At 34.2% G+C, this 11,498-nt stretch overlaps 1 pseudogene across 1 annotated transcript; it reads right to left on the bottom strand.

The window, feature by feature from the left end:
* Positions 1-5,630: 5,630 nt before the first annotated feature.
* LOC148877526 (dof zinc finger protein DOF1.5 pseudogene) lies at positions 5,631-6,330 on the bottom strand (annotated as a pseudogene). Its single transcript, XR_016105087.1, has one exon. The product of XR_016105087.1 is annotated as a dof zinc finger protein DOF1.5 pseudogene (transcript).
* Positions 6,331-11,498: the final 5,168 nt, after the last annotated feature.

The raw sequence follows: 11,498 nt of genomic DNA, 5'->3' as shown, positions 1-11,498 counted from the left end.
ACATAGAAATAAAAAAAAATGTAGAAAAAATAGAAAACATTTATTTCTATATTTACACTACCATTAAAACTATGAATAACATTGTGAAACTTTCTTTTGATTAAAATACCCATTTTTTGAATTTAATCCCTATTTGATTGTAATGTTTAAAATGTATTTTAAACTATTACTTTTCACATCATTCAATTCCCTCTCTTTAAATCTTACTTTTTTTATAAGTGAACAAAAAAAGATACAATAAGAAGATAAAACATTACAAAAAGAAGAGTGTAGTCAAGTAGGTAGGCTTGCCAATAATACCCAAAACTTTGCAACCCAACATGAGGTGTTTATATAATCATATTTGGATTTTACAACTTGCATCCAATTAATAATAAAAAAACAAAAATATAAAAAATAAAAAATGCATTAATTTTATAAAAAAGATAATTGGATATATTATTAAGATCATTGTCATCATGTAGAAATGCCACCTGCAAAGCACATACACACTTACTAGTCTTATTAAAAGTGATTCAAATTTAATGGATTTATAATTGGATCAAATACGAATCCACCCTAAACTGATCTAATACAATCCATTCCAATTATACTTAAATATTAAATATTTATGCTTATCTCTACAAAAAAAAATTATTACTTTTACTATCAATCTTTAGCAAAGTTGGTTTGGATGTTATTTCTCTGCTAAAGAGTCACTTCAAGTCCATAGAAGTTGTTTTGTCATTTATTCATGATATACAACATAAAAAGTCATTTGTAGTTAATTTCATTAATAGAACATAAATTTTTTTATCATTTTTTTGTTTAGACATATTAAATGTATAGTTGTATACAATATCCAAATCCAAGATGAGTGCAATTTGAATCAGATTAATGGATTAAATTCAATAATTCTAATCGGAATATTAATAGATCAAATTTAGATCTAGGAATATCCAATTTGAACCTCATCTGTTAGATAAACTGCAAATCTGAACCAGGTATAAACTTTAGCACCCGGATTTGTTACTGTAATTTTTGCACTCTTACCTGATTCAATGTTTGCTTCTTCTTTTTTTTTTTTTTTTTATTTTATTTACACCCATTGTGAGTGCAACTTTTGCATCTAAAAGACTGATGCAAAATTTGCAATATTTCATCCTACCTTATTTCTGTCTTATATATAAAGGGGGAACAACATCTATTTGCTTCCTATCTTGGTCCTCTCAAACAATTAACCTTCTTCCTGTCGCCATTCTATTTCATATAAATTGGGGATCGCATGTAAGGATGTATCAGTCTCAAACCAATTATTAATCAGGACATCATAGACCTCCAAAACCGTCCTGATTATTCATCAGGATAATCGAGTCTAGCCCAAATTATATTGACATCTATAGTTATCTATGTCAATAACAACTTGAAGCTTCACTTTTTATAATATAATTTTAATAATAATGACAGTAAAATAATAAATTGTTTATTTATATGTTAATAGATCAAATGTTTTAGCCAAAATTTTCTTATATATTTTCTATTGAATTTATCATTTTACTTTTAGACGTAAAATATAATAAAAATTACAAAAAAAAATAGGAAACCTGCATATATTATTAACTCAATAATCGGTTTGGGTCTTAATTGATTTGGAACAGTAAGAACTGGTCCCAATCCAATTAATAATCGGGATAAAATCACAGAACCAAAACCAATATAAAAAATTTGATCAGTTAGTTTGGTTCTGTGTGGTACAACTGACCCATTGACATCCCTAATCTTAACAAACAAAACAACGTCAATTCTCAAGCAAAGGTAAACTAGGTTTTTATACTCGGCCCATTTGCACTCTTTTGCATTTATACTAATGCAAACAAAATTTACACTGCATAGTAAGAAACTCCAAAATCAATTAAGAAGTTGAGAAAATTGAGGCTCCTGCATCTTAAAGGAAGTCCTTATGGGATGTCCAACATGAAAGCCCATGGCCTTGAAACGTCAATAATACGGGCCCACCCATACCTTGTGCTGAAACTTAATTAATTATAATGGGAGTGATAAGAATTGAATACTAGACCATTTATTCAAAATGGCTTTGATATCATCTCAAAAAACCATTCAACCTAAAAGTTTAAGTTGTTAAGTGAGATCCTTGAATAGGTTTTATTCTCCAGTATGATTTTTTTTTTCTTAAGACTCAAGATATGGAGTCATTCACCTAACCTATATTTGATACCAATGGTTGTGGGGTTTCTCACCCACCTACAAGATCCCCAGCCACCGAAGATGTTCTGACTGCAATTAATAAGAGTACCCAAATCCAAGACTAGACATTTTTTTGTGTACCATGCAGCCAGATTTTCTTTGTTTGATAGGTCTAAAAAGCATGTAGCTAAATTCTTATTGGTTTATATTTTAGGTTTATAATCTGAAAATTATGCTTTTTCTGCATATTAAAGTTTTCATGAATATTATATTTGCAAGTTACTTGGAAGAAAAGGTTTCCCTCATTGCCTTGAAACAGCGACAAGATGCACATTACAAGAAGACAGTACTGGCAACCACCAAACTTTTGTTGTATATTAATATTTGGAGGACTTTTTGGGGGTTGAAACTGGTTGTGGGAGATGAAGGGTTTTCATATACCACATATGATATAGACAAGTATTGTATATGATATGGTCAAGTTCACCCCTAGCCAAATGTGTATAATTTGCCTTAGTTGCTGCATTTATTATTGGCTCCATGAATATTTTTAGGGATTTGTTCCCGCATGAAGACAATAATATCTTAAGAGAATCAAATTTTACTGAAGCAAAAGTTTGAGCCAGATGAGTCGATCTGCTTACCTGGTTAATTAAAAAGTAGTGTAAAAGTGATAATCACATGCCAATATGTAGATGGAGATTATATTGGTATATTGTAGGGTAAATTATAAAGACCCCCTGTATTATAGGGGATATGACAAACACTCCTTTAGTTTGTTTTGCCACGAAAACGCTTCTGTATTATGACCGTGAGACAAAGACGATAATCCCTTCTAAGTGCTATTGCTGTGCGTGTATCGTGAAGGGGTTGATGAGGATGATCCGCTCGTGGCTCCGTCCTTCACTTTCCCGATAAGAGTCATCGGATTCTCTCCTCGGTGAGCTTGTGAAACCCAGTATAAGAGGAAGAAAGAGAGAGATCTCTATTTCTACTACTGATTAGTTGATCTACGAACGATGCCTCGGACATTTCTGGTTTGGAGGCCATGGATGATACAGGAAAAAAATCAGAAATCAGTTGAAGAAAGAGGCAACGAGAGAGATTACGATGACGATGATTAGATATTTATTAAGGAATAGAGAGAGGGGGTGAAAGACGGAAAGGTAAAAATATAAAGACATAGGAAGGTTGTGGAAAGATCTAGATTATACGCTTTCAGCCCTGCTAATAAATTATGTTTATTGTTTATCAATCTTGGAGCTTACACGATTAAAATGCCTTTTCGGAGATTTCAGAGAGAAGATTCTTTCATTTCATTTATTATATTAATTTAATTATTGGCCTTTTTCACGAAGGGAGAAGGAGGAGAGATGGACGGTGGAGGAGATAGAAGTGGGGTCCTCTATTTTATATGTCTCGACAGTCGACACAAGACTGGGTTGCGATTGGGATTCGGTTAGCTCTTCCCTTATTGCCTTTTCTTAGAGACGGTAATCCCAATCCCTACTCTTAGAAGGGATTATTCTGTTGCTGATGCTGTTCGTGTATTGTGAAGTCAGGGAAGATCAACAGTATTTTTTTTTTCTAATCGTCTGAATAGATATTCCAAGGTTAGTACGGGAATTAAAAATATTATAATGGCAAATTTTAATGAAAAGCTAACAAAATGGGGTCTTTGTCTAATGTTATAGTATAAGGGGGTCTTTATCGCAAAATAAAGTACCAAGGGGTATTTGTCACACAAATAGTACGGGGGTCTGTAATTTACCCTATATTGTATAAGGAAATATATGAGTGGATCCATTTTAATATTTTGTAAATGTAAATGTATAAGTGGAACCCATAAATACTATTTACATGTTTGAATGTGTTACTGGGTTCCAAACATAACGTTTCATATGCATATAAGAGAGACCGACAAATACATTTGCCAAATGGTCTTTTGGTCTTTCTAGTTTTTAAGAAGATCTTTGAAAAAAAATTGAAATTAAGGTCCTGAATTTTAAATCTTTTGGTCTTTGAAGGCTATAAAACCTCATCAGTCTTTTAAGGTCCTGAATTTTTAGAAAATCTTCCTAAAAAGACTTGTCAAATACCTCCTAAATGAATAAACAAAAGACCGCAGTTAGAACAGTTCAAACATGCTAAACGAGCTACAAGGAAGTCCTATTATTAAAGCTTAACCATTAATTAGGATCTCTATTTACAAATTAATTATTGATTATTATAATAAGTAGAGGAGGTTATTCTAGTATTAGTTTATTAATAGTGTTTGATTCTAAACCTGAAGAGAAGAAACACTAGCAGTACATTTATGAGAAAAGAAAATAGAAAAGTTCTGAACAAGTGTCCACACAGAATAATATGGGGAGGTGATCAACTCAATTAACCTGCATACATTGATAATTGTATCCTTAGCCGGTGGAGTGATCGCTTATTCCAAGAAGAAAGAACCCTAGAACCACAGTTTCTAGGTATAGAAAAAAAAAAAAAAAAAAACTGAAAGTGATTTTAGATATGGAAGTAGAATAAATGAAGAAAGGTGGAGAAGACCCCCACAAAAGCATGTGGTAAAGGCCAACAAATTAAAGCTGGCTGGGGAATGACAGAGTGAGAATTCTAATTCCATTGAACAAAAATTTTCCTGGGCTTTTTCCAAAGAATATCCACAGGCAGTCTTTTTCCCTTTTGTTTCCTGTTTTCCCCTCACCCATTCTCCATTTTTATGTGAAATCCCATTATTTTCTTGCCAATTCCCTCATTAAATGGGAAACAGCATCGTTTAACAACCAGAGCCAGCAAATATTGAGGTTCTCCGCATCTAGCTACCTTTGGCCTTCTGAAAAAGTCTCTCACCACATGTATAAAATATTGATTTAGTTCCAGGTTTTCCGGCTATGATTTTGTTTGCATAATTCTGAAAACCATTTATTTAGAATTTCATATGGGTGACCTATTGATATATTATAGGTACAGAAACTAAGCCTAATCCTTTGATACCCATAAAATAAGAAGCCTGTTTTGGTATCTTCTGACTCTCTTGTTACTTTAAATATTGTTATACCAGATACAGATATCATGTCTCTTCTCTAATCACAAAAAGAACAAGATACAGATACAATGTGTTATGCTGTACCCTTGTAAAGAAAGTCACCACTTCCTAACATATCTTCTCTGCACATGGCACACATGCAAGAGAGTATCTCAAAGCATTAATCTATCGGATCCGCCATCTGATTATATATATTTGATTTGATTTCAATCTTTCATCTCTAGGTGGGGCCGGCCAGAGGCATATGTAATACAATCGATCGACCATCTGAGACAGCTATATAATAATGAGTGAGTGAGGAAAAATGGAAGTTCATAGCAAGGCATGAGACTTTGTCCAACACCCTCTGAGAAAAACTGTTCAGCACATCATTGATTTTGAGCTTGAGAGGTCAGTTTTAATGGAGAATACATTGTAACATGATTAATTAATTCATACAAGCCTGTATATACAATTACATATGACCCCAATAGCAATTTTCGTTTCTTTTTAAAATCCGTTGGGGCAACAAGGAAATATAAAAGTCAACATATTTGACCAGAAGATGTGTTGCTTCGTCTCTTCGACGGAAAAACTTGCCGGAATCCGCCCCTGGCCGTGGCTATGCTCCACTGCTCCATCACACCTTCAAAATCAAACTGGTTCACCCCAGAAGCATCGAACACACAGTTGTTGGGGAACCCAATTGTCCCCTGACTTGGAGGCTTGTTTTTCCTACGCCCGGCTCCAATCGGTACGTTCCGAAGCGTCCCTCCGGCCGTCCAATACCTCTGGCATGCCTTACAGAAATGCCGAGGTTGGTTGACGTTGTAGTTGTTGAAATAACAGAACTTGGTGTCCATGCTTTTGCACCTTGGGCATGGAATTGTCTTCTCCACCCTCTTTTCATTTGTGTCATTGGCCTTTGCTGGCTTCTCCACCTCAACTCCTTTCACCTGCGGAGCGATTGTCGTGCCGAAAAGCTTGATTCCCGGAGCACCACCTCCGCTGCTATCTACGTCGGCCATGGCACAAACCAAGAGAGAGAGAGAGAGAGAGAGAGAGATCTATATGTAGAAGAGATTGAATGTTAGAGATATTTTCTCAAAGGAGAAGCCAAAGGAAATGTTTGTATATATAGGAGGAAAGAGGCCATTGAAAAAGCCCATGTGACGGCTGCAAAGACACAGCTTCCTTGCGTCACCCAAGAATGCCAAAAGACCCACTCAGTAAAAGTGGACGTGGAGCTTTTAGTCCACGTCAGCATACCATGTGACGTGGTAACAGTAGACCTCAATAGTGATTCCCACATCAGGGTTGGTCTCCTAATATATATATATATATATATTAAGTAATGAAGATGGTAGATGGGAGGATAAAGAGATATACCTTTTCTATTTACTCACCCTCATTATCTACTTTTGTGGATCCCATTGCCAATAATGTCATTCTCCTATTTTGATATTTGGTTGCTTTCATCTAGAAATCAGTGGTTCCATGTTAATTAGCCATCCAGTTTCTTGAGGCTCCTCTTCCCTTAGATGTAAGATGGGCCATAAGATTTAACATCCTCAATTTTCATTCCATTGATGAGAATCTAGGCCAAGTTTTCACCTTGGGAATGAATTCTGATTGCAGTTTAGGATGGACAGGATGGACCAGTCCTGATCTGATTAATAATTAGTTTATAAAATAAATTCAAAACCAAACTAATTATTAATCAGCAGGATTGATCCAGTTGAAATCTATAAATACCCATGATAATTACAACTTGGAACTTCACTTTTAATAAATATAACTTTAATAAAAATGAGAATAAATGCAACTGTTTATATGTTGATCAAACAAATGTTTTTAATCAAAGTTATCTTACCCTTTTAGACAAAATGTAACAAAATTTACAAGAAAATAAGGAGAACCAGAACCGACATATTCAATTTGATCAGTTCAGTTCTATTGGGTGGACCCAATCCAAATACAGCTCCATCTATGTGTATGAACTACCACATTGTAAACCTCCATGAGAAACTTTAGAGCCCATATAAAAAGTTCTTTATGAGCACAGTACACTCTTTTAAAAGGAGAGTCTGTTCAGTCTGATCCTCAAAGTTGGAGACTTTATTATTATACTGAAGCCTTTTCTTTTCTTTTTGTTCTTGTTTCGACTTTCAAGTCATCTTTTTGAGGGTTTACATGGATTTTATAATCTTGATGTTTCTTTCCACAAATTAAATAAAGGATATGGTTTTTGGGTGCATTCAATTGAAATGGAAAGTGGAGCTTCAGTGTCAAGGAAAATAGGATTTATTTATTGAGGAATCTTATTCAATCAATGCAAAAGTAAGCTCATTTCTATGAACTTTCATAAAAATACTAAACTAAGAAGCATCTGCTTTTCTTTTTACTTGGAGAAGATAAACTTTCTGGGTACTTTAGAGGATCTTTTCATTTGAATATTGGAATGGAGGAAAATGTAAAGAAAGTTGGTGTTGGGTGGGTTGGAAATTAGACTTAAAGAGCATATTGTTGCTTGCTTTTGTAGCTCATCAACAAATTGCTTTAACTAATGCTCCATGGAAAGTCTTCAGTCTTCTCCTTAATTATTTTAAGCTTTTTTTTTTCTTTATAAAGGGAGTTGAGACTTGGAGCTTTGCCTACCAGCAGCGCTTTCCCAATTATATATTTACCAAAAAGTAATTTTATTAATATCTAACAACTCTTTCCTATCCATAATTCCATATTAGTACCATACCTATTAGTCCACATCTTACTCCAATTCAATAATTAATGGCTTCTTCTCACACAAGGGGCCTTAAGCTTGGTGATATACAACTTCAGACACTGAATTTTTAGTGGGTGTTTGGTATTGAGGTGTGGTGTGGTGATGTGATCGAGGATGAATCAGATACACCACATCCATGCATAATATGCCTATTTCCTCCTAAAACATGTTTGGTTTGGATGAATGCTGATCAGGCGTTGTAGAAAACCTTTTACTTGAATCACATCCATAACCTGTCACATAATAAGCCAGGTAAGCACTACACCAATTCAGATGCAACAGTTTGATAGCCGTTGGAGGAAACATATATTTAATGTTTCAGTTAACGTTGGTTATGAGGCGTGGCTGTTGTAACCTCAAATAGTTTTCAGCATATATTTATTTATGAGGCGTGGCTGTTGTAAACATATATTTAATGTTATCTAAAACTCATCATAAGTTTTCAGCATCTCTTAAATTCACTACAATTTTTTAAAACGTCTAAAATTCATCTTTCTCTTAAACTCACAACAACTTTTCAAAACGTCTAAAATTCATCCCATGTCACTAAGTTTTTATTTTCCAAAACTCACCTTCCGTTAGTACACCGTTAATGTTTGTTAACAGAGGTGTCCATGTCAGCATAAATAACAATTCTTATGACCAAATCACCTTTGAATGGTGAGTTAGAGGAAAAGGGTCTTTTTCATTTTTCAATTTTCTTTTTTTTTACATTTTAGTGTTTTGTTATAATTTCTAATGTTTTTTATAATTTCTGTTTTTTTTTACATTTTTCTATTTTCTACAATCTATAAAATTTTCTGTATTTTTTTATTTATTTGCAATTTATGTGCTTTTCTATAAATTTTGGTGTTTTTTCTCCAATTTTTATTTTCTAATTTTGTTTTACAATTTCTATATATATATATATATATATATATATGTATGTATGTGTGTGTGTACAAATACATATTTTATATATATAAATGGGTTTTGACCTTTCTCCAAGTTTTACTCAAACCAAACCTAAAATGTTAACCGGGTAATGGTTTGAATAGTTCAACCGACCAGATCAACAGCGATTTGAAAACACTAGTTCAAATCCTTAAGAATTTCCTTCTACTCAACTTCATGTTTCCACATGGTAAAAAAAAGGGGAATTTTTTTTTTCTGCAGCTTTGAGAGCTTGTCACAGTGGAACAGAAACAGATGAGAGGAAATGGGAAGGTAGAAAAAGAAACAAAATGGGCCGTTTGTCACATAGTCAGAATTTGGAAATGCCTGGCCTAAAAAAGGTATTCTACTTAAAGATTATGTTTGGATAAGCTTCAGCATTTTTTGCTTTTAAAGCCTAAAAGTTCAAAATCCAAATGTTAAGGCTTATGTTTTGTGGCTTAATTAAAACTTAAAAGTGTTTTGGCTTCAGATTGTTATTTTTAAAAGCAACTTCTACCAAACATTCAAAACACTTTCTGACAGTTATATTTTCTGCAGCCCAAATCTCTAAAGCAAAAACTAATCCAAACAAACTAATCTTTAATCCAAAAGATATTAAAAGTTGATAGGAAAAGTTTGCTTTAGGTGAGGGAGCCAACCTGGATCTAGTGAGATTGTTTACTGGGCCGAGTCACGGTCGCCCAAAAACAAGGGAATCCCAGATGCCAGATGAAGGTCGGGTCAAGGACTGCCACCGGAAATTTAGAAGACACCATTAATTAACAAAAGAAGAACAGTGTTTTGTTTGTGAAGGAAGATATCAATGTCTGCCGCACTCTATGCATTTTTCTGACATATGGACTCCAGTTTTGTTATATCCGGAATGAATAAAAGCAACCGATTTCCTGAACAGTGTTTTACACCATGTTTGGCAACACGTAAAATGTATTATGAGAAACGGATATTTTTCAAAAACAAGTACCAATTGTATTGTAGGAAAATGATTTATGTTTTTCACAAGGATTTAAAACTGTCATTGGCCCGGATGGACCGTTGAACTATCGACTCATTCAACCCGAGTAATTGTTTTCATGCCAATATCACAGATGATCCATTTGGACCGGACGGTTGAACTGCTGACCCGGAACCATTGGCTGAACCGCTGAAGTGGTTCTAGTTCTAGGTTAGTTTTTAAAGCACTGTTTTTTCAAGTTAAGAAACCAGCAAAGTTAATAATAAGATTTGTTTTCCTATTAAGTATCATTTTCATTTCTTTGCTTTATTGCAACCAAAAACAAGTCAGGGTTCAAAGAACCCATAAAATTATGACCAATGTTAGGATTAATTAGGAAAATACTTCATTTTTTATATGCATGTTTGGCATTAAGTCTGTCGTAAGATTATGAATTCTTGCAAGTTATGTATACGGAATCTGCCAGGTTAGTTGTGTATGAACTACGATGAGTTTGGATGGGCCGGAATCATAGGAAAAGGATGGGCCCATAAAAAGAAAAAGAGTTTTGAACATGAGGCCAATCAGAAAGTAATTCATGAACATGAACCTATTTGCTTTTTCATGATAAGCTACTGGAAACTTTTAGGAAAATCACTTGACACACGCATCATCAAAGGAAAATCACCTGGTAATTGGTAGTGCATAACTCTGTATGAATTAAGTTGCGTTTGGATAGGATTCAGGAATTGTGCTTTCAAAGCCCCAAAGCATAAAGCTACAATTTGGAGACATGGTTTTGAGTTTGGCGTTCCAAATTAGGCCCCACACAAAAATATCAGAAATTGTGTTTAGTGAAAATCCGAAAAGCCCAAATTAGTGTTCAAATCAAAACACCACTTGAACGATTAAAATATGAAGCTACTCTGAGTCTGAGTGCCCGAACACGGATGCTCTCATGCTCAAACATGATCTGCTTCTTTGTAACAGCTCAATCCAAATGCAGAAGTCCTCCCGAACATGCTTTTAGGCTTTGTGCTTTTGGGACTTAAAAGTGTAATAGCTTTAGATTACGCAGTTCTTACCGAACGGTCAGAAAGCTAATCCAATAAAGTGGCATTTGGTTTGCCAATGGTTCTATCTTCAGTTTACTTTAATAAAGATATTTTATAGAGGGAAACCAACACACTTCTTACTTTTTCTACACATGGTCAGTAGAAAAGTTCCCTATCAGTAACTTTAATAAAGCTATTTTATAGAGGGAAACCAACATAGCTTTTACTTTTTCTACTGATGGTTAGTTTATATCAGTTGAACTACTTTTGCCCGGTTCAGCAAGTACAAATACATTTTCAGGATGGATCAAGGGTACGCAACTAAGAAATGAGCATGGAAGCACTAGCTCAAAGATTTCAATGATATGACTTCACATACAGACTGGGGTACTGATGGAAATCCTTAGGCAATTACAAATAGGTTGTGACAGGAAGGGTCAAGGTTCGAGGGTGCCCAACTAAGAAATGAACATGAAAATTATTATTTATTTATTTTTTTGTGATGCGGATGTAAGGGGAAGAGCTACCCCCAGGTTTGTGTAGCTCATATTTTGATATCAAAAAAAGAAAAGAACA

Source organism: Nelumbo lutea, chromosome 1 (genome assembly GCF_056320005.1).
Source record: "Nelumbo lutea isolate HS-2025 chromosome 1, American lotus-T2T, whole genome shotgun sequence".
Lineage (NCBI taxonomy): Eukaryota > Viridiplantae > Streptophyta > Magnoliopsida > Proteales > Nelumbonaceae > Nelumbo > Nelumbo lutea.
Note: the sequence above shows the minus strand (reverse complement) of the source record. Positions and strands in the feature narration are given on the sequence as shown.